The sequence below is a fragment of the Lepidochelys kempii genome, chromosome 10 (genome assembly GCF_965140285.1).
Source record: "Lepidochelys kempii isolate rLepKem1 chromosome 10, rLepKem1.hap1, whole genome shotgun sequence".
Classification (NCBI taxonomy): domain Eukaryota; kingdom Metazoa; phylum Chordata; order Testudines; family Cheloniidae; genus Lepidochelys; species Lepidochelys kempii.
In genome coordinates, this window is record NC_136389.1 from 82,531,407 (window position 1) to 82,551,016 (window position 19,610).

Below are 19,610 nucleotides of genomic sequence, written 5' to 3' on the forward strand. Positions count from 1 at the left end.
TAAAATCTGAACAATCAGTTACTTTGGGCAAAGGTTCTATTTGGATCTACTGCAGTCAGCACCAGGTGGCCTATACATAGAGCCCCCAGCCTGTAACTAAACAAACTCATTCTGGTTTAGAAGAGTGTTTTTACAAATCTATCCCAACATTAGCCTCGCCTGGTCTCCTACTGCCAAATGCAAGAGCTTAGTTCAAAGAGGGCAACAAATGTAATAAAATGAAAATTGGGGTTTCAGTTTCATGACACTCCTTTAAAAAGATGTGTTTAATCTCTCTTGTTAAATGCCAGATGAAAAAATTTAAGGCCTAAATTAGTTTTGCCCTCTCCCATTCATTTATTTACATTATAATAATCCACTGTCTGTGAATTGTGTCAATTATTCTTTCCTCTTGGCAAGCCAAGAATTCTTTGTTCTTCACTAGTTTACAAAAGTGAAATATAGGTGAGGTTTAGGACCTTTTAATCCTCCTATGTAATTACTGCTCCCTACAGACACCGCAGCATTTTACAATCGCTATGTGGAGCTGCTAGGCTCAGATTAGGCCCACAAAGTCCCTTCACTTCATCAAAGGTTTCCTTATCTAACCAAGGCAGCAAAACAACAAACGATCCCCAAGTCTCAGTGGACCCAGTGTTTATTTGACCACCGCTGAAATAAATAAATTTCCTTTAGACAAACATGCAAAGGACTGGAAATTTCCCCGAGAATTCTGTTTTTGCCAGTCATGTGGGTGGGAATTTTTGAGCACATTACGGGGGTGCTTTTGAAGTGCTTTTTCCACATTTTACGAGCCCAAATGAGGATGAAACTAAAATGACATGAAGAAATAATCCTCCATTCAGCCCTGAAAGGATTATTCTAATTACTTTGATTATTAAAGATCAGACAGATTTTTTTCAGCATATGAGCATAAGTAAACCCAACCAGAAATACAAATCCTCACTGGGAATTGAAGAACGTCTTAAGTAAACAGAGGGAACAAATGAGCTCTGTGACAGATATACAAGGCTTCTGTCTACAGCCTTAATCAGACAGGCCTACCCCTGGTTTACTGGAAGCTAGGCTTTTGTGAAAGCTTGAATAGGGGCTAAATATCCCTTGAAATCAGAACTCTTTGGCTTCATGAGTGTATAGGCCATATAGTCTTGTTCTTTTCAGATGCAAATGCAAGTGGTTTTCTTCTTTATCTCTGTAGTAAGATGCCGGTGTCAAGCTGGGCCTAGATGAATAAAACGGAGAATTTATGCTTTATTGAGATCTATTTTTCCCCCCACTAAGCCTCATTCCTCACTGCCTCTGTCTGCTTTAAAAAAAAAAAAAAAGCACAGATGGTCTCTTCTGACCTGCTATTTATCATTCCAGCAAAAGCTTAGTCAGTGTAATGCTCCACAGCAATTCATTTAAGGACTCTGTTTGTTTCTGCTGATGAGGACTGTTAATTTGCACAGCAGTCTCATTAGGCCTAAACCACCAATTAATTTCTTTTGTTCTCATTAAATGGCTGATTCCTAAACATTTCTGCAGCAACAAAGGACTGCTCAAAGCTGCAGTTCAGCCACCCTTCGTCTATTGGCCGAGTATAGATTGCCGTGCAGCAGGTAATTCTTCTGAAGAGCGCTCCAGAGGGCCAGTTGGTAACAATGGTTTCAGTTAATTTTCTCAGGCCCAATCCAAGCATGCAAAACAGTTCATTAAATACATACATCTTGCCAGCAAACAAACAGCTAAGCCGAGAAACAAGTGTTCTTGAGTCCTTTAGGTTGCAATCACCCAGGCTTGGGGTGAACAGGAGTAGAATCAAGAAGCCCTTTTCTAACAGACAAGGAGACCAAAACAAAGGATTTTTCCAATCATTTCAACATGTCTAAAATGAGGTTCTTTTGTCTCTGCTCCATTATGGGTTTGTCTGATTATGGGTGCATGCGGGCCAAGAATACTATTTTCCAGCTCGGTCACACAATTTGCAGCCACAGTGAAGAGTCCTTGACTGTCTCTTAGCGATTTAGTGCATGAAGGTGTCAGCTTTTGTCTAACAGTAATGCTAGGGCAACTATTTAACCTCATTTGACATTCCTACAGTGCAGGCTTTCTTCAGAGAGTAAAATACCCAAGGTGAGGCAACAAACGAGCTTCCCAAGGAAATAATTAAATCAAAATCCACACAGCCAAGCTCACCTCTGTGCTTCCACATTACATCATTGCGATCAAACTGCTTTCTCGAGTAATATTTTCTCTTGCCATATATTGCTAGAATTCATTTTCATAAGAGATTTGGAGGTGGATTGGATAAGACTAGCTTGCTTTTATACAGCACTTTTCATCCATAGGTCTCAATGCGATTTACAAAGGAGGTCAGTATCATTATCCCCATTTTACAGATAGGAAAACTGAGGCACAGAACAGGGGAAGTGACTTGCCCAAGGTCATCCAATGAAGCAGTGGCAGAGCTGGAAATTGAACCTGGGCCTCCTGAGTCCCAGTCCAGTGCTTGTTTTAGACTGTTTGGGCTTTGCTCCGGGGGGGGGGTGGGGCGCACACTATGAGGAGCATGCAGTTCTGCTGAGTGGCACCACTGAGTTAGTTTGAAATACGATACTAAAATGCAGGAAATAATTGCATCTGGTTTGCTATTAACAATGATCTCTTGCAATGTAGGATAAATATTTTCTCCTCTTTTCTTTGTCCACTTTTGTTCCTTTCCCGGGAGTTGAGCGAGCAGGGGCACAGCACTAGAGAGAAAGAAAGAAAGAAATAGAAATGCTACCCCCCATCTGCCAGCTCATCACTTGGATGTATTGTTGCCCCGTGACATTTTGGATGCAGCCATATCAGCCGCAGAGTGTCACCACTTGCTATATATATATTTTTTTTACTAGTGTTCATGCCCAAGGCTTGCGAGGCTACTGATGTCAACAGTTCAAACCACGTTAAAATCAGCCAGGTCAGAACATTTCACTCTACACAGCTTTATCGCGGGGAGAACATGACAGTATTGCCCCTGCAGCTAGCTGGAGTGTGGATCCCAGTGACAGCTGGTAGGAGTACTTACGGGCTTTGAGAACCCTGCCAGGCTGCCGAGAGTCGCATCCAAAGTTTGTGCCAAAAGGTGTTTGTCTTGCTGTCATTGAAGTCAATGACAAGAGTCCCATTGGCTTCAATCGTGCAGGATGCAGCTTAACTGCTTGGAGGATGGTTTCTTTGTCTGATGGGTGTTGCCAGTACTGGCAGCATCCCCAGCTTTTTCCTAATGCTGGGAGCTGAGTGCTCAGTTAATCCCAGCTGTGGACAGCGGGCCCTGCTATCATCCTACTAATTGCACTCCATGTCCATTGGAATTTATATTCAAAATAAAACCACGCTCCCATCACACTGCCCCTGATGCTGTAATATATAAAGCAATAATCATCTACCACACTGCCCCTACAGGGGTAGGTTAGTTATGCCTGTTACACAGCTTGGGTAGCTGTTATTTGGCCTTAGACTTCACCTTCAACTGGCAGGAGCAGCAGGAGCACCAGCTACTACCTTTGTCCAGGTTTACATGAGCTGGCTTTTTTAGAACGGTCCCAGACTGAAGGCTGCCCCTGAGGTTGGCATCTGGTCCTTCGCATTTACTGCCTCAGTTCAGATTGCACATAGCCCATCTTTGATGAATGCTATAAAGGTACAAAGGTTCGAGCATGAAAAGTCCATGGAAGAGGGGGAAAAAAACTCATTAAAATACAAATCTCTTTTACAAAGTCATTTTGTGATTCAGCCCTGTGAGCCGCGATTCTTCTGCCTTGACCCAAATGCACCTCACTGGGCAGCTGACGGACACATCACTGGACACATCCACTGGACACATCCGCTGCCACCGTCTCTTCTGGGCCTGTCAGAAGAGAGACCGAAAGGGCAGCCTGCACTGGGAGAGAACCCAGCTCACGTAGATATCATTTTTCCATTCACTCAGAGCACTTACCATCACGTTATGGCATGCCAATATTTAGTTGAGCTGCATCAGGTTGTATATCTTTTATTTTCTGTGTGTGAATATACCTCAGCAGGCTTCTCCGAGATTTCTCCCGATTTAACAAGGTCTCTTCCTTAGGGGCTCTTATGCCAGGTCACTTAGGTCCTACCCAGAAATGAAGGGTCATCTTGAATGCACCTATTCCCAGTGATTTCACAGGCACTTGAATGTCCAGCTTTAAGACGAGAAATTAAAATACGCATTCATGTCAAAGGATGTGCTACAGTTCAGGCTCCTACGGGGTACCTGTGAAGAACAGACATGCACTCACGGCCAAAGTTCGGCATGAGCTATCGACGGAGGTATGAGATGTGCATCCCCAACACTGAAGTTGCACATGCAAATAGCAAATAAGGCATGTTGTTTTAGACAGTTGCTGCAGAACCCTGTAATACTTTTCCATATGGATGGGAAGGTTCTGATCAGTGCAGAGATAACTCTCAAATGTCTGGTTTCAGAGGAACAGCCGTGTTAGTCTGTATTCGCAAAAAGAAAAGGAGGACTTGTGGCACCTTAGAGACTAACCAATTTATTTGAGCATGAGCTTTCGTGAGCTACAGCTCACGATGCATCTGATGAAGTGAGCTGTAGCTCACAAAAGCTCATGCTCAAATAAATTGGTTAGTCTCTAAGGTGCCACAAGTCCTCCTTTTCTTTTTTCTCAAATGTCTGGAGCAACAACATTTTGAAAGGAAGTTGGAGGAGCCAGACCAGAGGTAAATTACACAGAATATGCACATACTTCTGATAACACTTCAGCTGATGCTGCTAATTGTGGCCTTTTGTATCTTGAAAAGCCAGTACAGTTAATGTCCTCTCTTACCATCTGATTTCAGGAGAAATTAGTTGGCTCCTTAAAAGCTGCAATTATTGTAAGAAATCTCACTTGATTGCAATTGTTTGCTAAGCTCCTGCATTTGACACTTTCCCTGATTTGGGTGGAGTCCAACTGAAGTGTTTTATTATGCACAATACCAATTACTTCTAGCAAAGTGCTATCCTTCCCTTTTAAGGATGTGTCTCTACTACATCATTTACAGTGGGACAGAGACTCTAAACTGACGGGAATGAGGTCTCTGGTTGGCTTAATAACTCCAGTCCCTGTGAGCAGAGATAGCTATGTCTGCGGGAGACACTCTCCCACCAACCCTGCATTGTTCACACTGGCGCTTAGGCCGCTATAATTTATGTCTCTCAAAGGGGGTGGATTATTCACACTCTTGAGCAATGTAAATTATACCCAAGTAATTTGTAGCTTAGACACAGTGATAATTAACCAACCTCAACGCAGGCCCTTCCACTCTGATTAAACCCTGTTGAGTCGGGTAGACATAAATGGTTACTATTTCCATCCATGACTGCACCTGACACGGAAACCCAGTGTGTTGAGGGAGGGAGCCCTCAGGCGGCTGATGGGTGAGACATTCCAAGATGGGGCTGGCTAAAATACGAAACACCTTGCTGGAGTCTGCACAGCAGGCTGGTTTCTTTGCAATGACGTCGTCTCTCTCCTAAGTGCCAGTCCCAGGCCTGAACAAGACCATCCAACCATAGGCTGAGGAACAGTATGTCTGTCCAGGGAATAGCACCAACAGGGCCCTTCTGATGATTGGGGCCATAATATGCATAATGATGGTGACATTTCGTGTTCTAAGGGCTTGTTTGTGGGAAGGGCGTTGCTGACATGTTTTTGGGACCCTGTGTACAGTTGTCAACATAAGTATATACTTTAATTTGTGATTTTAACTCGGGGGGGGGGGGGGGACAGGGGGTGGAGCCTTTCTTCATTTTGTCTAGATGCTTTCAGGTGGGTGATGGGGAGCAGCAGTGCCTGAATCTAGGAGCTGGGTTCTGGGAAGCAGACTGAGCAGCGGGAGCGAGTGCGGAGGAGTTATTTGGGCCCAGGAAAGACTGACAGGAAGCTGACAGGAGGAAGGTTGGGCAGGCAGAGAGAAGGGGGAAAAATGTCTGGGTCCAAGGGAGGGTGTTGGGAGGCAGAGCAGCAGAAGTGAGTGGGGAGGGAAGCTGACCCTACTTAAAATGGCTGCCACCATGATCTTAGCAGCCATTTTAAATATCTGCTATTCCCATGTCTAGTGCAATTACAAACCTGCCAAGTTCACCAGGTATGCCAAGAGACTGGGTCCAGAGAAGCGACATGTCCCTAGTTCTCCCCATCAGTAGCTAGAATCATAGAGTCATAGATTTTTACACCAGAAGAGACCATATGATCATCTAGTCTGACCTCCTGCATAACACAGGTCATAACGCCTCCTTCACCCAGTGATCCCTGTATCCAACCCGGTCACTGCAGCTTGAACTGGAGCATCTCTTTCCGACGGACATCCCGCCTCTATTTAAAGACTCCAAGTGATGGAGAATCTACTGCATTTCTCGCCAAACTGCTCCAGCAGTCACGGTGCAATCTGTCCACAGCTGAAATGAAGAGATGTTAATAGCCCATCAGAGAGGTCGTTAGCTATAGCAACACTCCCTTTTGACAGGGCGCCTGCTGAATCAGATTTCAGAGTAACAGCCGTGTTAGTCTGTATTCGCAAAAAGAAAAGGAGTACTTGTGGCACCTTAGAGACTAACCAATTTATTTGAGCATGAGCTTTTGTGAGCTACAGCTCACTTCATCGGATGCATGCCGTGGAAACTGCAGCAGACATTATATACACACAGAGATCATGAAACAATACCTCCTCCCGCTGAATCAGAGGAAAGCTCATGTTCTCGCATGGAGGTGTTTCATGAAAGAGAAAGACAAACATCTCTGCAGTGCTGATCAGCTACGTGTTCTGAGTCCTGCACTGCAATTACCAACCACGACGATGGGACATAGTGAGTTTACCACCCAATGGAAGGGAAAGCGCATTTCATTACAGTAATAAACCCCAGCTGTTTATTTCAACATGTTATACGCAGTTTTGTTGGAGCCATGTCGGTCCCAGGATATTAGAGAGACAAGGTGGGTGAGGTGATGGCTTTTATCGGGCCAACTTCCGTTGGGGAGAGAGATGAACTTTCGAGCTTACACCGAGCTCTTCTTCATGTCTGGGAAAGGTACTCCGAGTGCCACGGCTCCATACAGGTTTCAGAGGAACAGCCGTGTTAGTCTGTATTCGCAAAAAGAAAAGGAGTACTTGTGGCACCTTAGAGACTAACCAATTTATTTGAGCATGAGCTTTCGTGAGCTACAGCTCACTTCATCAGATGTTTACCGTGGAAACTGCAGCAGACTTTATATACACACAGAAATCATGAAACAATACCTCCTCCCACCCCACTGTCCTGCTGGTAATAGCTTATCTAAAGTGATCAACAGGTGGGCCATTTCCAGCACAAATCCAGGTTTTCTCACCCTGGGGGGGTGGAGGGTGAGAAAACCTGGATTTGTGCTGGAAATGGCCCACCTGTTGATCACTTTAGATAAGCTATTACCAGCAGGACAGTGGGGTGGGAGGAGGTATTGTTTCATGATTTCTGTGTGTATATAAAGTCTGCTGCAGTTTCCACGGTAAACATCTGATGAAGTGAGCTGTAGCTCACGAAAGCTCATGCTCAAATAAATTGGTTAGTCTCTAAGGTGCCACAAGTACTCCTTTTCTTTTTACGGCTCCATACAAGCTCTAACAGATAGTTTAGGGTAAGTAGTTAGCACATATTCTAAGGGGCCATTCAAGGTGAAGTGGTCCGTTAACAGGCCTGTAATCCTAAAAAAAAAAGGAGGGTTAGTGGGTTACGGATTGTTATAATGAGCCATAAATCCGCTGTCTTTATTACAACCATGACTTTTAGTGTCTAGCTAAGTTATGAATTTAATCTGTTAGAGCTGTGACAGTCAGAGTACCTTTCCCAGACCTGAAGAGCAGGGCTGTGTAGCGCGAAAGCTTGTCTCTCTCCCCAACAGAAGTTGGTCCAATAGAAGATATTGCCTCACCCACCTTGTCTGGCTAATTTATTTCAACAGTGATTTGGGCGGGGGGGGGGAGGGATAGGAAGACTCATCAGTGAATACATCCTTAATTATAGGTTTGGCACATTACAGACTAACCAATTTATTTGAACATAAGCTCATGAAAGCTTCTGCTCAAATAAATTGGTTAGTCTCTAAGGTGCCACAAGTACTCCTTTTCTTTTTGTGAATACAGACTAACACGGCTGCTACTCTGAAACCAATTATATGTTTGTTTGTGGTCAATTTGTTTGTTGTACTAAATAAATGTAGTCAATTTTTTTAATTAAATGAACTAAACAAGTTTACTTTCCAGAGGATGCTTAGGTATAAGTGCCTAAATATAAGGCACCGTGGCTGATGTTATAGCTGTTGATTACACAGTTGGGAGGAGGGTGCTCTAGGAAAAGCTAGACTGGTATGGGATGGTAGATAAATAGATACGTACATTCAAAGGAACTGCTTACACCCAGATCCTGAAAATACTTATGCATACCTTTCATTCTGCAAGTACCCCCATTGACTTCGGTGTTTGGCCATGTAAACAGAGTTAAGCATGTGGGCAAGTGTCCGTAGGGTGGAAGGTAGGGATGGCTACCTCAATAATGAATAACACAGGTAGACCTAAGGCACAGAATGCAGATTGGAACTTCGCCAAACACACACTGGGGTGTTTGAATCCTACATTTTGACTCAGGCCTGTTCTGAACAGGCTGGAATATTATCGCACTGGAGACACACGCCAGACCAAACCAATTAACCTTTCTGATGTAGCTATAGCCTCATGTGGGACTCTATTAGCACTCAGCTAAGGAGCTGTGGTTAAATATACAGCCAGACAATAAACCAAGCCTAAGGAAAGCCATATCTGGCCTCGCCCCTAAGAGCAATGTGGAGACTAGGTGACCTCCAGTGCATGTTTGTGATATAAACACGGCTTTCCAGCTTAGGCCTCCAGCCACTGCCTTGCCAGGGGGTTGGGGGAATTGCCTAATGATTAAAAAGGAGTTGATGATGTTAAATAACAATTCCTTATTGTTTCTGTTGGATTTGTTAGGATTTATGGTGTCATAGTGGCCTGACAACATAAGCAAACAGCTGCTAAAGAGCATACCAACAATGAGTACCTAGCAGCAAAAAAAAAGGACCTTCAGTTCACTGGAAATGAATGACAAAAACAATACAATCCTACAATTCAGCAGAGATAACCAAACAAGATTTACATGTTCTTTGGTGCCTCTCTGGCTCCTTCCAGAGACAGAGAAGGATGATTCCCTAAACAAAACCAAACAAGAGGGAGAGAGACACGCACACCCAGTAAATATATTTGGGGAGTGGGTCTGAGTATTATACTGGTGTAAGCCAAGAGTAATTCCACTGATGTGGTTTGGAAAGGGAGATTTGCAAAGGCACAATCACCAGGGATGACACCAAGGGGTGGCAAAAGCAGGGGTGGCAGGTTTGTAGAAATTTTGGTGTTGCCCAGAACCTGCCCCCACAAACTCAGTCCCCCACCTGCCTAAGGCTCTGGGAGGGAGTTTGGGTGGGAGGAGGAGGTCTGGGGTGCAGGCCTTGGGCTGGGGCAGGGGATTGGGCTGCAGGAGGGGTGCAGGCTCTGGGAGGGAGTTTGAGTGCAAAAGGGGTGAGAGGTTGGGCTCTGGGAGGAAGTTTGGGTGAGGGAGAGGGTCTGGGGTGCAGGCTCTGGGAGGGAATTTGGGTGCTGGGTGCAGGCTCCGGGCTGGGGCAGGGGGTGGGGGTGCAGGAGGGGGTGGGGGGTGCAGGCTCTGGGAGGGAGTTTGGGGGTTGGAGGGGGTGCAGGGGTGAGGGCTGTGGGGTGTGGCTGGGGATGAGGGGTTTCGGAGGGGGCTCAGGGCTAGGGCAGAGGGTTGGGGTGAGGGCTGGGGGGTTCTTGATGCAGGAGGGGGCTCAGGGCTGGGGCAGAGGGTTAGGGTGCGATGACGGCTGTGGCTGGGGCCAGGGATGAGGGGTTTGGGATGTGGGAGGGGCTCAGGGCTAGGGCAGAGGGTATGGGTGTGGGGGGGGGTGAGGGGTTTGGGGTGTTAGAGAGGCTCAGAGCTGGGGCATGGGGTTGGGGTGTGGGGGGTGAGGGCTCTGGCTGGGGGCTGCAGACTCTGGGGTGGGGCAGAGCTGGGGATGAGGAGTTTGGGGTGCAGGCAGGCCGCCCTGGGGCTGGGGCCAGAGAGGAGGACTCCCCCCAGCCCTCTCCCCGTCAGCAGCAGTGAGCTCTGGGGGAGGGCCCCCCCCCCGGCCTGGCAGCACACTCACCCCCCACCACTGTCACTGCACGTGCTCCTAGGGCCCCTCTCAGGCCCAGGAAGCCCCTTTGCCTCCCCTGCGGTGGGTGCTGGGGTGGGGGGGGGCTGCCATCACGTGCGCCTCCTCCCCTGCTGCCCCTCGCTGGGGGTGGGGGATGGGGCTGCTCCTTGTCCAGCGTGGGGCAGGAGCGGTGACTGTGGGCGGGGGGCAGGGGGGGGCCCTGTGCGGGTGGAGGATCCTGCCAGAAAATGGAAGGGTCCGAGGTGGAAGGGCAGGGGCAGGGTCAGCCTGCCCTGCGACTATGGGGTGGGGGCACTAGGACCCTGCGGCAGCAGTTCATGCCAGGAGCCGGCATCCTGGAGCTGCAGGGATGCTGGGGGGGGGGGGGGGGGAGGTGTGCGGGGGCAGCAAGTGGGGGCCGAGGGACACGCGGGGCCAGGGCAGAGACCCGGCCCCAAACCTTGGTGGAGCCAGGCCCTCAGGCCCTGAATATTGCTGGAGCCCGGGCACCACAACTGGCCGCCCCGGCAAGCGGGTGTTCTTCCCCCCGCACCCCCAATGCATCCTGCTATCCCTTCTGCTACCCCGCCTGGCGTTATTTATGGTATTTCCAGTCTGTAAAGTATTGTATGTGGTGCAAAAGCCTTGCTTCGCCCCCCCCCGGGAATGGTTTGCAGCATGCCCTCGCGCCCCCCCAAACAAATTAGTCTGGCCTCACCGATCATACAACATTCTTGTGGCAATGACAGCAAATGCTAACATGGAAAAATAACCTCAGAGCCGTATTTAATGCACCTGTCTTTTAATACAGTTCAGCAGACGGAAGTCAGGAGGCAGAGCCGGTAGCGTGTGCCCATCTGGCTCCACAGACTCCTCTGTGCTATAGGATATTTCTGTGAGGAGGTGTGTAATTCTGTGTTGGCTGGTGGATTCTAGATGTTTCCCTCTCGCCAATTGGTGCTGACGATTTTTAAATCCAGCCTGGATTGTTTTTTAAAGATCTGTTCTAGGATTTAGTTTGGGGAAGTTCCATGGCCTGTGTTACACAGGAGGCCAGACAACATCAGTGGAGGCTCAAACTTATTTGATTGTCGCCTGGTGGCGGGGGCACCCCTCAGTTTGAGAACCTCGGGACTAGATGATCCCCAGTGTCCCTTCTGGCCTTGAAACCTATGAATCCTGTGAGGTGCAGCCATTCCACAAAAGACCCTGACCTCAGTGGACGCGAAGGGTACTCAGCTCAAGAGGGAAAGCAGGGCTTGCTGTCGAACCACCAGCAGAAAGTCCCAAGGCTAGCCATTCGCTGAGACCGAAAATGGCGTCAGTGAAACTATGTTGTGTAAACAATTAAATCTGGCCTACATCACAGGGGCAGACCCAGGCCAATCAATCAGAACTACAGTTACAATTGCATGCAGTTTTTAAAAGGAGACAGTCACTGAATTTGTAGCAAGGGTTACTTACACGGGATTAAGTGTGATTTACATTTGTCTCTATTACATGGAAGAAATGCACAATGACCCTTAAAAAGGCCCCTTGTTGAGCCACAACACCATCCCTTCCATGTATTTCCTGCACCTAATGAAGACAAATGAATGTTATCTCAATCTGTTCAAGCAATTGCTACCGTGAATTTGGGGGCTGGGAGTGTGACTAGCTTTTAAAATGTACATTAACCCTTTATTTAGAGTGCTGCTGTCATGTTGAAAATACAGTTGTTTGATGCCCCCACTGGCATTCCTGGAGACTCCCAAAGTGTCTAAGGGCTTGATTCTGATCACAAGTATTATTATTTAGCTTACTATAGCACATAACAGCCCCATGGTGCTAGGCGCTGTACAAACCTGGAACAAAATTATGGTCTCTGCCCCAAAGACTTTACAGGGCAAGTATAAGAAAAGAGACAACAGCTAACTGGTCTCAAGTTTTTTTGTAGGCATCCTGGCAAAGGTGAGTTTTACAGAAGGATTTGGAAGAGGCCCGTGAAGTGTCTTTGTGACTGAATATGAGGAGCACCTCACATGTGTGAGGGGCAGTGTGGGAGACGGCAGGGGGGTTCTTGTTTGTTTTCCAAGTGGGTGATGGAGGCTGACATCCTGGGCTGAATGGAGCTCAGAGTCTCTCAATAGAGCGTGAGAGATAATAGGGAGGGTGGAGATTTCTGCTGGTTTTACATTAATGGACCACTCCTGGGATGGCATCACACCTAATTTACACCAAAGTCAAATTAGGCTCTGGGTCAGCCCGATATTGTAGGGCTGAGGCCAGATTTCCAGGTGGAGGTGGGGGTGCTGAGCACCTCTGAACATCAAGTCCATAGTGCCTTAGAATCAGGTTCACTGACCTAATGCAGCTAGCTTCATTAGCAGTGGCCAGAAGAGATACCAGAAGTAAACACATGGGGGTTCTCATTAGTATCCTGCCCTGTGACTGCAAACACATGTAAGATAGCACATCCCAGTCAAGGTCCCAGTATAACTGTATGGGGAAGAAACAAAGCATCAGAATTTTCCCTTCGGCATCCTGGGGTCTACTCAGAGACCCATAGATGCAAAGCTGAACTCTGCCCAAAGACTAAAGGCTAGTCTCTGCCCTAAGATGCATATGCAGTTATGCACCCCCTTGATTTCAATGGGCCTTGTTGCCATGCCCAGAATTTAGTGCCAAGTCTTGCCTCCTTCTTCTGCTGAAGTGTACAAAGAAAATGACACTGGAAAAATGCTAACTCTGAGCCCTATTAAATCAGAAACAAACCATCTGTTTGCCTGTATCTATGCCAGTGGAGAACTGCCACATATGGTCCCAGCACTATATAAATAACCAATCGGTGCAGTAAACCCACCCACGCAGATTGGTTTTCTCCAGGCATCTTTTCTGCAGTTCCCCCTTTTCTTCTCTCCTTCCAAATCTCATGAGGGGCACTGCAGTCCCAGCAGGAGAACTCACTAGTAGACATTTGCCTGTGTCTCCTGACCCCAGCACAGGAGCAGAGAGCCAGGCTGGTGCACGGTCAGTGTGTTTCCAGTGCGGCCTCTTGCGCTTAGTTCTAAAAACATGACTTGGCTGAAAGCTGTCATCTGATTGTCTGGCACAGCTCTCCCAGAGGCCATACTAGAAACACAGGCGATGGGCAAGGGGTTGTGGAGGAAAAGCAGTGAGACCCACACTGCTCAGTGGCAGCAAGCAGGGCCATCATTTCAGAAACGTTCTGGGAGGGGCAAACCAAGGTCAGAGGACAACTGCTCCCTTTCCCCATAGTGACTGCTGCCCCAGGAGCCAGGCATCATGGCCAAGCTGATGGGCTACAGCTTGAAGCTTGGGTCACTCCTGTGCATTGTCTCTGTGCCACACGCTGCTGACTCACACCGTTTTATTGCAACCAACAGGACTGCAGTGAGCAAATGAGCTGAGGGATCATTTTATGATGGGCTTGTCTTCACTGCACTTTTGTAATGGCCAATTAACGATTCCGCCTCACCAAGGCAATTCCCAAAGGCCCATAGCCTTCCTGCAGATCGAACGCCACCTGCATCCGTCCTTAAGACGGGCTGGCTTGGCTGCTCAATCTACATTCGGCCGTGGCAATCTTATTGCATAACCAAAGCTTTTGGTGACTCTGCAATCCCCAGCCAGGAAGCAGCATTCCCTTGGTAAATGTGCTTGGTAGTTCATTGGGCTTCCAGCCTAATAATATGTTGGTGCCAAGCAAGTCACTTAACAATTAATTTTTGCCAGTTAACTCAAGGTACTTACCACGCTTGTATAGGTTGGTGTGAACGCCACACATGTGTTCTGGGTTTCAAATGTGGGCTCTTTACCCTCTGGATCAGTCTGACTGGTACTCAAGGAATCTGGAGGGCACAAGTCTCGTGAAAACTTTTGGTGCCTGTGGTTTCTTATGTTGCTTTGTGCCCCCGCCATCACGGCCGTCTATTCCTCTCGGGTTAGAAACACGCAACACGGCCCCGCTCAGGGGACTGTCCAGTTCTGCTGAGCACACACACAGTGCTGCTACACTTTAGCTCGGGCAAGACTGAGGCGTTGCTCCTCCTTTTCCGTGTGCTGGGATTTGGGACACTGGCGAGCTGGCCTGATGGTATCGAGGCAGTACAGCTCCCAGAAGGCCGTTCTGAGCAACCTTCTATTTAAAATATTAGGCCGGTGATAAAAATGTCATGGAAGGTTTGCTCATGTTTGCTAAACTGTCATTAAAAATTTATAGTCAGGACAAACTGTAGAGGGGAAAAAAACCTCATGATTTAAAGCACGTAAGTCCGTAAATTAAAGACCTTTGCTTTTTGAGGGTGGTCCATCAGGCTAGCTGTTTGCCAAAGCGCTGGCTGTTCCAAGAGTGACGCACACAAGGTTAAGTGTGAGGAAAAGAAGAGACAAGTCATGTGTGTAAGAACTCGGTGCAGAAGGCAAAGCAGTTTTCTTGTCTCTGCCCCTGTGTCTGCGAAGTGGCACTGTGCTGGGTGGGTGCGCTGGTTAACCCAAGCTGCCTCCACTGGCATACAGAGCAATGGTTTTGATCTGATTTGCATCTGATGAAGTGAGCTGTAGCTCACGAAAGCTTATGCTCAGATAAATTGGTTCGTCTCTAAGGTGCCACTAGTACTCCTTTTCTTTTTGGTTTTGATCTGAGGAATCTTCAAGTTCCTGTACAGATAAAAATCACTTAGCTTGGCAGCTGTGTGGGTGCAGGCCAGGGTCACACAGGCACAACTGGGGGCAGGTTGTCAAGCCTACTACAGCCCCTTTGCTCCACAGTTTAGGCAGAAATGCTGAGTGGTGCATGGCTGGCATAGCAACACGATAGCATGCCCAGCCTTGGTCTCCGACACAGGGGTCAGGCCTGAGGCAAAGGGGCAACAGGTCAGGGATCTACCAGCTGTGTGTTTTCTGTGGCTCACCAAGCACTCTGGTGGGTGCCTTAACATAAAGACTACTACCCATACTTCCATACGCATTGTATGTCTCCAGCCAAGTAGGAAATAGCAGGAGCCGTATTCGGAAAAAGAAGCAGAACTAGGCAATAGCCTTTTCACTGATGGCACAACCAAAATTAGGTTTAACATATTGCGCAAATTTGGCCCTGTAATGGGGTGGTCACCTGCTCCGGCCCTGAAGGGGTTAAAGCAGCCCTGGGAAAGGGCTGCCGTGGGGAGCCAATAGGGTAGGCTGACTGGGGAGGCAGCCACAGCTGGCCCTATAAAAGGGCTGTGAGCCAGGAGCTCAGACAGAGTCTCTCTTGCTCTTGCTGTGGAGAGAGAAGGACTGGCTGCTGGGGAGAAAATCGTACCTGGGGGGGAAGGCCAGAGGAGCTGGGGAGCTCCAGCCTGGAAAACCCCCAGGCTGCAGGCCTTGCTAAAGGCCAGGAAAGGCACTGAGGCTGCAGAGGGGTAGCCTGGGAATAGGCAGAGGCAGCTGGTCCTACCCCCTTGTTGATGATGAATGGTTTACAGGCTGCAGTCTGTCCCAGTGAGTGGGGGCTAGATGGTGACTGGCAGTAGCCACTGAGGCAAGGTGGGGATAGAGGGTTGGGGGTTCCCCCGGGTGGGGAGACCCAGATTGTGGGTTACTGCTGGGGGCAGAACCCTGAGGTAGAGGGGCACTGGGGGTCCAGGAGGGACACGGGGGGCCAGCAGAGGGCGCTCCTTTGGCTGGAGAGCTAATTCCCAGGATGACCAGCAGGTGGCGCTGCACTGGTGAGTCATTGCCTAGCTCCCGGCCCCTGTACAAGACCAGTGAAGTTACAGCTGCTTCCCCTGTGGCTGAGTTTTGCCCGTTGGGCTAATGCCTCAACACTCCCCTACCAGGTCGGAACAGGCCGTGTTCCTTAGTGGACAGTGCACTAGACAGACGCGAGAGACCCGGATTCTAGTCCTGGCTCTTCCGTTGGCCTACTGGGTGAGCTTGGGCAAGTCACGTTCCTGCTCTGTGCCTCCATTTCCCCATATGGGGGATCATGACACTGACCGCCAAATGGGGGATCATGACACTGACCGCCTTTGTAAAGTGCTTTGAGATCTCCTAATGAAAAGCGCTAGATCAGCGCTGGCTATTATTAACACTTCTCTGGCGCACAAGACTTAGCATTGGCGTCATTATGTTGCTTTTTCAGTTGCTGCAGCCCTTTGGAAGGTATGTTACCCATCACGCACTTGGAAGGAACATGCAAATAAAGGGTAAGAATCGGTATGTGCAACTGCAAAGAATAAAGCTTAAAAAAAAAAATTAAACTGCTGTAAATTTTCTCTTCTGTGTTTTTTTTTCTCTCTCTCACTTTTCATTCCCTTGAATTCCCTTCTGCCGTATTATGCCTGAAACCATGAAATAAAGTGAGTGAAACCATGCTGTGTGCTGGCTTTGTGAGGTGCTGGATCTGGGAATGATGGGGAGCCATGATTCCTGTCGCTTTCTGGTGTGCCTTCCTCCGGTCACTGGATGCCGATGGGAGAAGTTAGTTGTTGTTTAAAACATTCAGCCTGAGTGAAGAACTATGGATGCTGAGTGCAAATTGATGCATTATGGCAACTCTGCTTGGGGGTGGGGGCAGGAGTGTTAAGGGCTCGTGAGGCTGCGAGAACTCTGCAAAGAATACGCAGGGGTTTCAAAATATTTTTTCCGAATGGAAATTATACTGGCGGGGGGAGGAATTTCCCATGAATTTTTCACTCTTTGGAAGTCCCTGATACTCAGACATGAGAGATAGTACTTTGTCCCGCTTCCAGGAAATAACCTAAAAAACTGCCGTAGCCAAGAGCTCACAGCTTGCTGGAAATTAGAACCCCCAAGAGCTTTGTGTTCTGTCCTAAAATCAAGACCCCCCCACCCCCCATTTTCCAGTGTGTTCTAGGTTTGGCAAAACAAGTTCTTCATTCAAGTACATGGCAAAGGCAGGAAATTGCCCTTAGCAGAGCGCTGCACTGGACATTAGCAATGCAGCGTTCAGGGTGACTGGCTCAGCTGGTGGTGTAGATCCATTTAGATTTTGCTCAGAAGCAGCAGTAAGTAAATTCATTGACTGAATGAAGCGATTTAATAAGTGAGCTAAGTTAAAGTTGCTCTCCGGCATCCAGCCCTTATTTTCTGCACTAGATCAGGCACTGCCTGTCCAGTATGCCGCAAACATTTAATCACAGCTCTAATGCCCCCAATGCATTACCCTTAAGGTGCTTAGTCTTGTTGGTTACATATATTTCCCAACACACACACACATTCGGTGATGCCTTTACATCTCTGTCTGCACGTCTCCTCTGCATTCACGCTGAGTGCTAATAATGAAATGAATGGCAACTCTGCTCACACTTGTTTGTAATTTTTCTTTTATAAAGGGAACTGTAGTGAAAAGCAATACGAACCCAGCGCCTAATACAATGAAATCTAAACAGCGCTGGGTTACGCTGGTGTGAGAACCCTCACTAGGTGTTGTTGGAAGAGTAAACCAATGAGCATGAGCAGCTAGTGAATGCGAATATGTCTTTTGAATAAGACTTAAAACCAAGGTCATGTGTGGTTTTCATGGAATGCCAGGTCATTTCCACTAGACCAGGGATGTCAGCCCTGGTGTCTTCCCGGCCAGATTCCATCCTGCCTACTTACAATTCCCCCAAAGTTTACACTGTATATTAAACACCTGTCTTAAAAGGGTTTTGTATTTCTGGTGTGCATGGCAAAACAGCATTCTACCCCAGAAGTGGGCGCACTTCAGATACGGCTGGAGTGAGTCTGATGTGAGCTTCAAGTGGAACTGCCAATCGAACCCCACTGCAAACTTTTCTAAGGGAGAAGGGTGTGCAAAGGAGCTGCACATCTGCCTCTGTAGTGGAGATGCTGGATTAGAGTCAAAACTATCTTGTGTCTGGCTTCCCAATCCATTTTGGATAAAGCACAAGGGGCTGGAGGTCTTGCAGGGCCCACTGCTGTCCTGAGGGTATCTTGAACTCTAGTATAGGCTAAGCTAGGGAGAGCCAGTTCCAAGTAGCAGGCAAAGCTGTCATTGTAACAGCACGTGTGTGTCTGTCAAAGAGCGACTGGGCACAGAGAGGTGCCTAGAAGTTGCTTCTGCAGCTGTCTCGATGTCTCCTCTAGGTTTTGAAGAGCCTCATCTGTTTCATGCAAGTTAAGCCTTGTGTTCAGGGATCCAGTGGTGCCCTCCTTAGCCCACAGCCTCGCTTGCAACACACCCACATCTCACATGCGACATTCCCGTTAACTGACACGCACAGCTCGAAGAGAAACACAATCCTTGTGTCTCATCGCCCAGTGCAGGGGAATCTTACATTAGGCTTTTTGGCTGTGTCCTCCTGTCATGGCTGAAGGGCGAACGGCTCCTCAGACCCCCTTTCACTCCCTCTCAGGCCTGGCTTCCTGCACCTCCTTCTGGGCACAACCGCTTGGCCCAACCACTCCTAGACTGGGCCACTGGGCTGCAGCTGCCTGTGTGTCATCTGCGTGAGTATGACAGGCCCAGAGGTGTGGGGTACCTGTGAGCCCTTTGGCTCTGGGGACCTGTGACCAGCAGCTGGTTAAAGGGACGAAGACACAGCACCTTCCAAACAAAGCATTATTTATTCCATCCCCAACAGGTAGCAAGCAGGTAATGCAAAGGGTTAAACACCAACAGGCCTCTATGCCTGGGTCTATCTTGCACCTGCCTCTCTGCAGGCCAGCTTTCGTAAGCTCCCCAGAGCCCAGTTAACCCTCAGCTCTGGCTGGGAGAAGCAGGGTGTCCTGCTCCTTAGCCCGCTCTCTCCATCTGCGTGTCCTCTTGCCAACCAGGCAGCTTTTGCTGGCACTCCCTAGGCAGCCTCTGGCAACTCTGTCTACCCCCACTCTTTTCTAGGCCCTGCAGTCCTTTGGTAAGTTAGTTCTCTTTGTTTGCATCACAGCCGTGGCAAAAGAGCTCTGGCACCAGCCTTGGGGCCGCTTCACGGCCAGTTGTGTTTGCCTCTGGTTGGGATGCCCCTTCTAAAGGCCATTGTTTTACCCATCCTGCTGGGTTCCTTGACACCTTTCGCTCTGTAGCAGGTGACCCGCCATAACCATGCACACAGAGGCATGCCCCATAGTCAGCACAAATAAGCCAACTACTTCCCAGTTCACCACAGCTTCATGGACCAGATAAGGGAAGTGTGCTGTGCTCGGTATATATACAGACTGTTATGATTAAAAGCAGCACAGAGAAACCTTCCGAAAGGGTTAGGAAATTGAATCCAAGATGTCAAGAGGGCCTTGCTGACCTGGATGAAGCCAGGGTCTTCCCCAAAGTCTGTGGGGGGTGAGAGAGGGCTGGTCGGAGTCGCACATCTAAAGAAGAGCACTAGGCGGACAAGGCAAGAGCCGTGTGTGCGCACT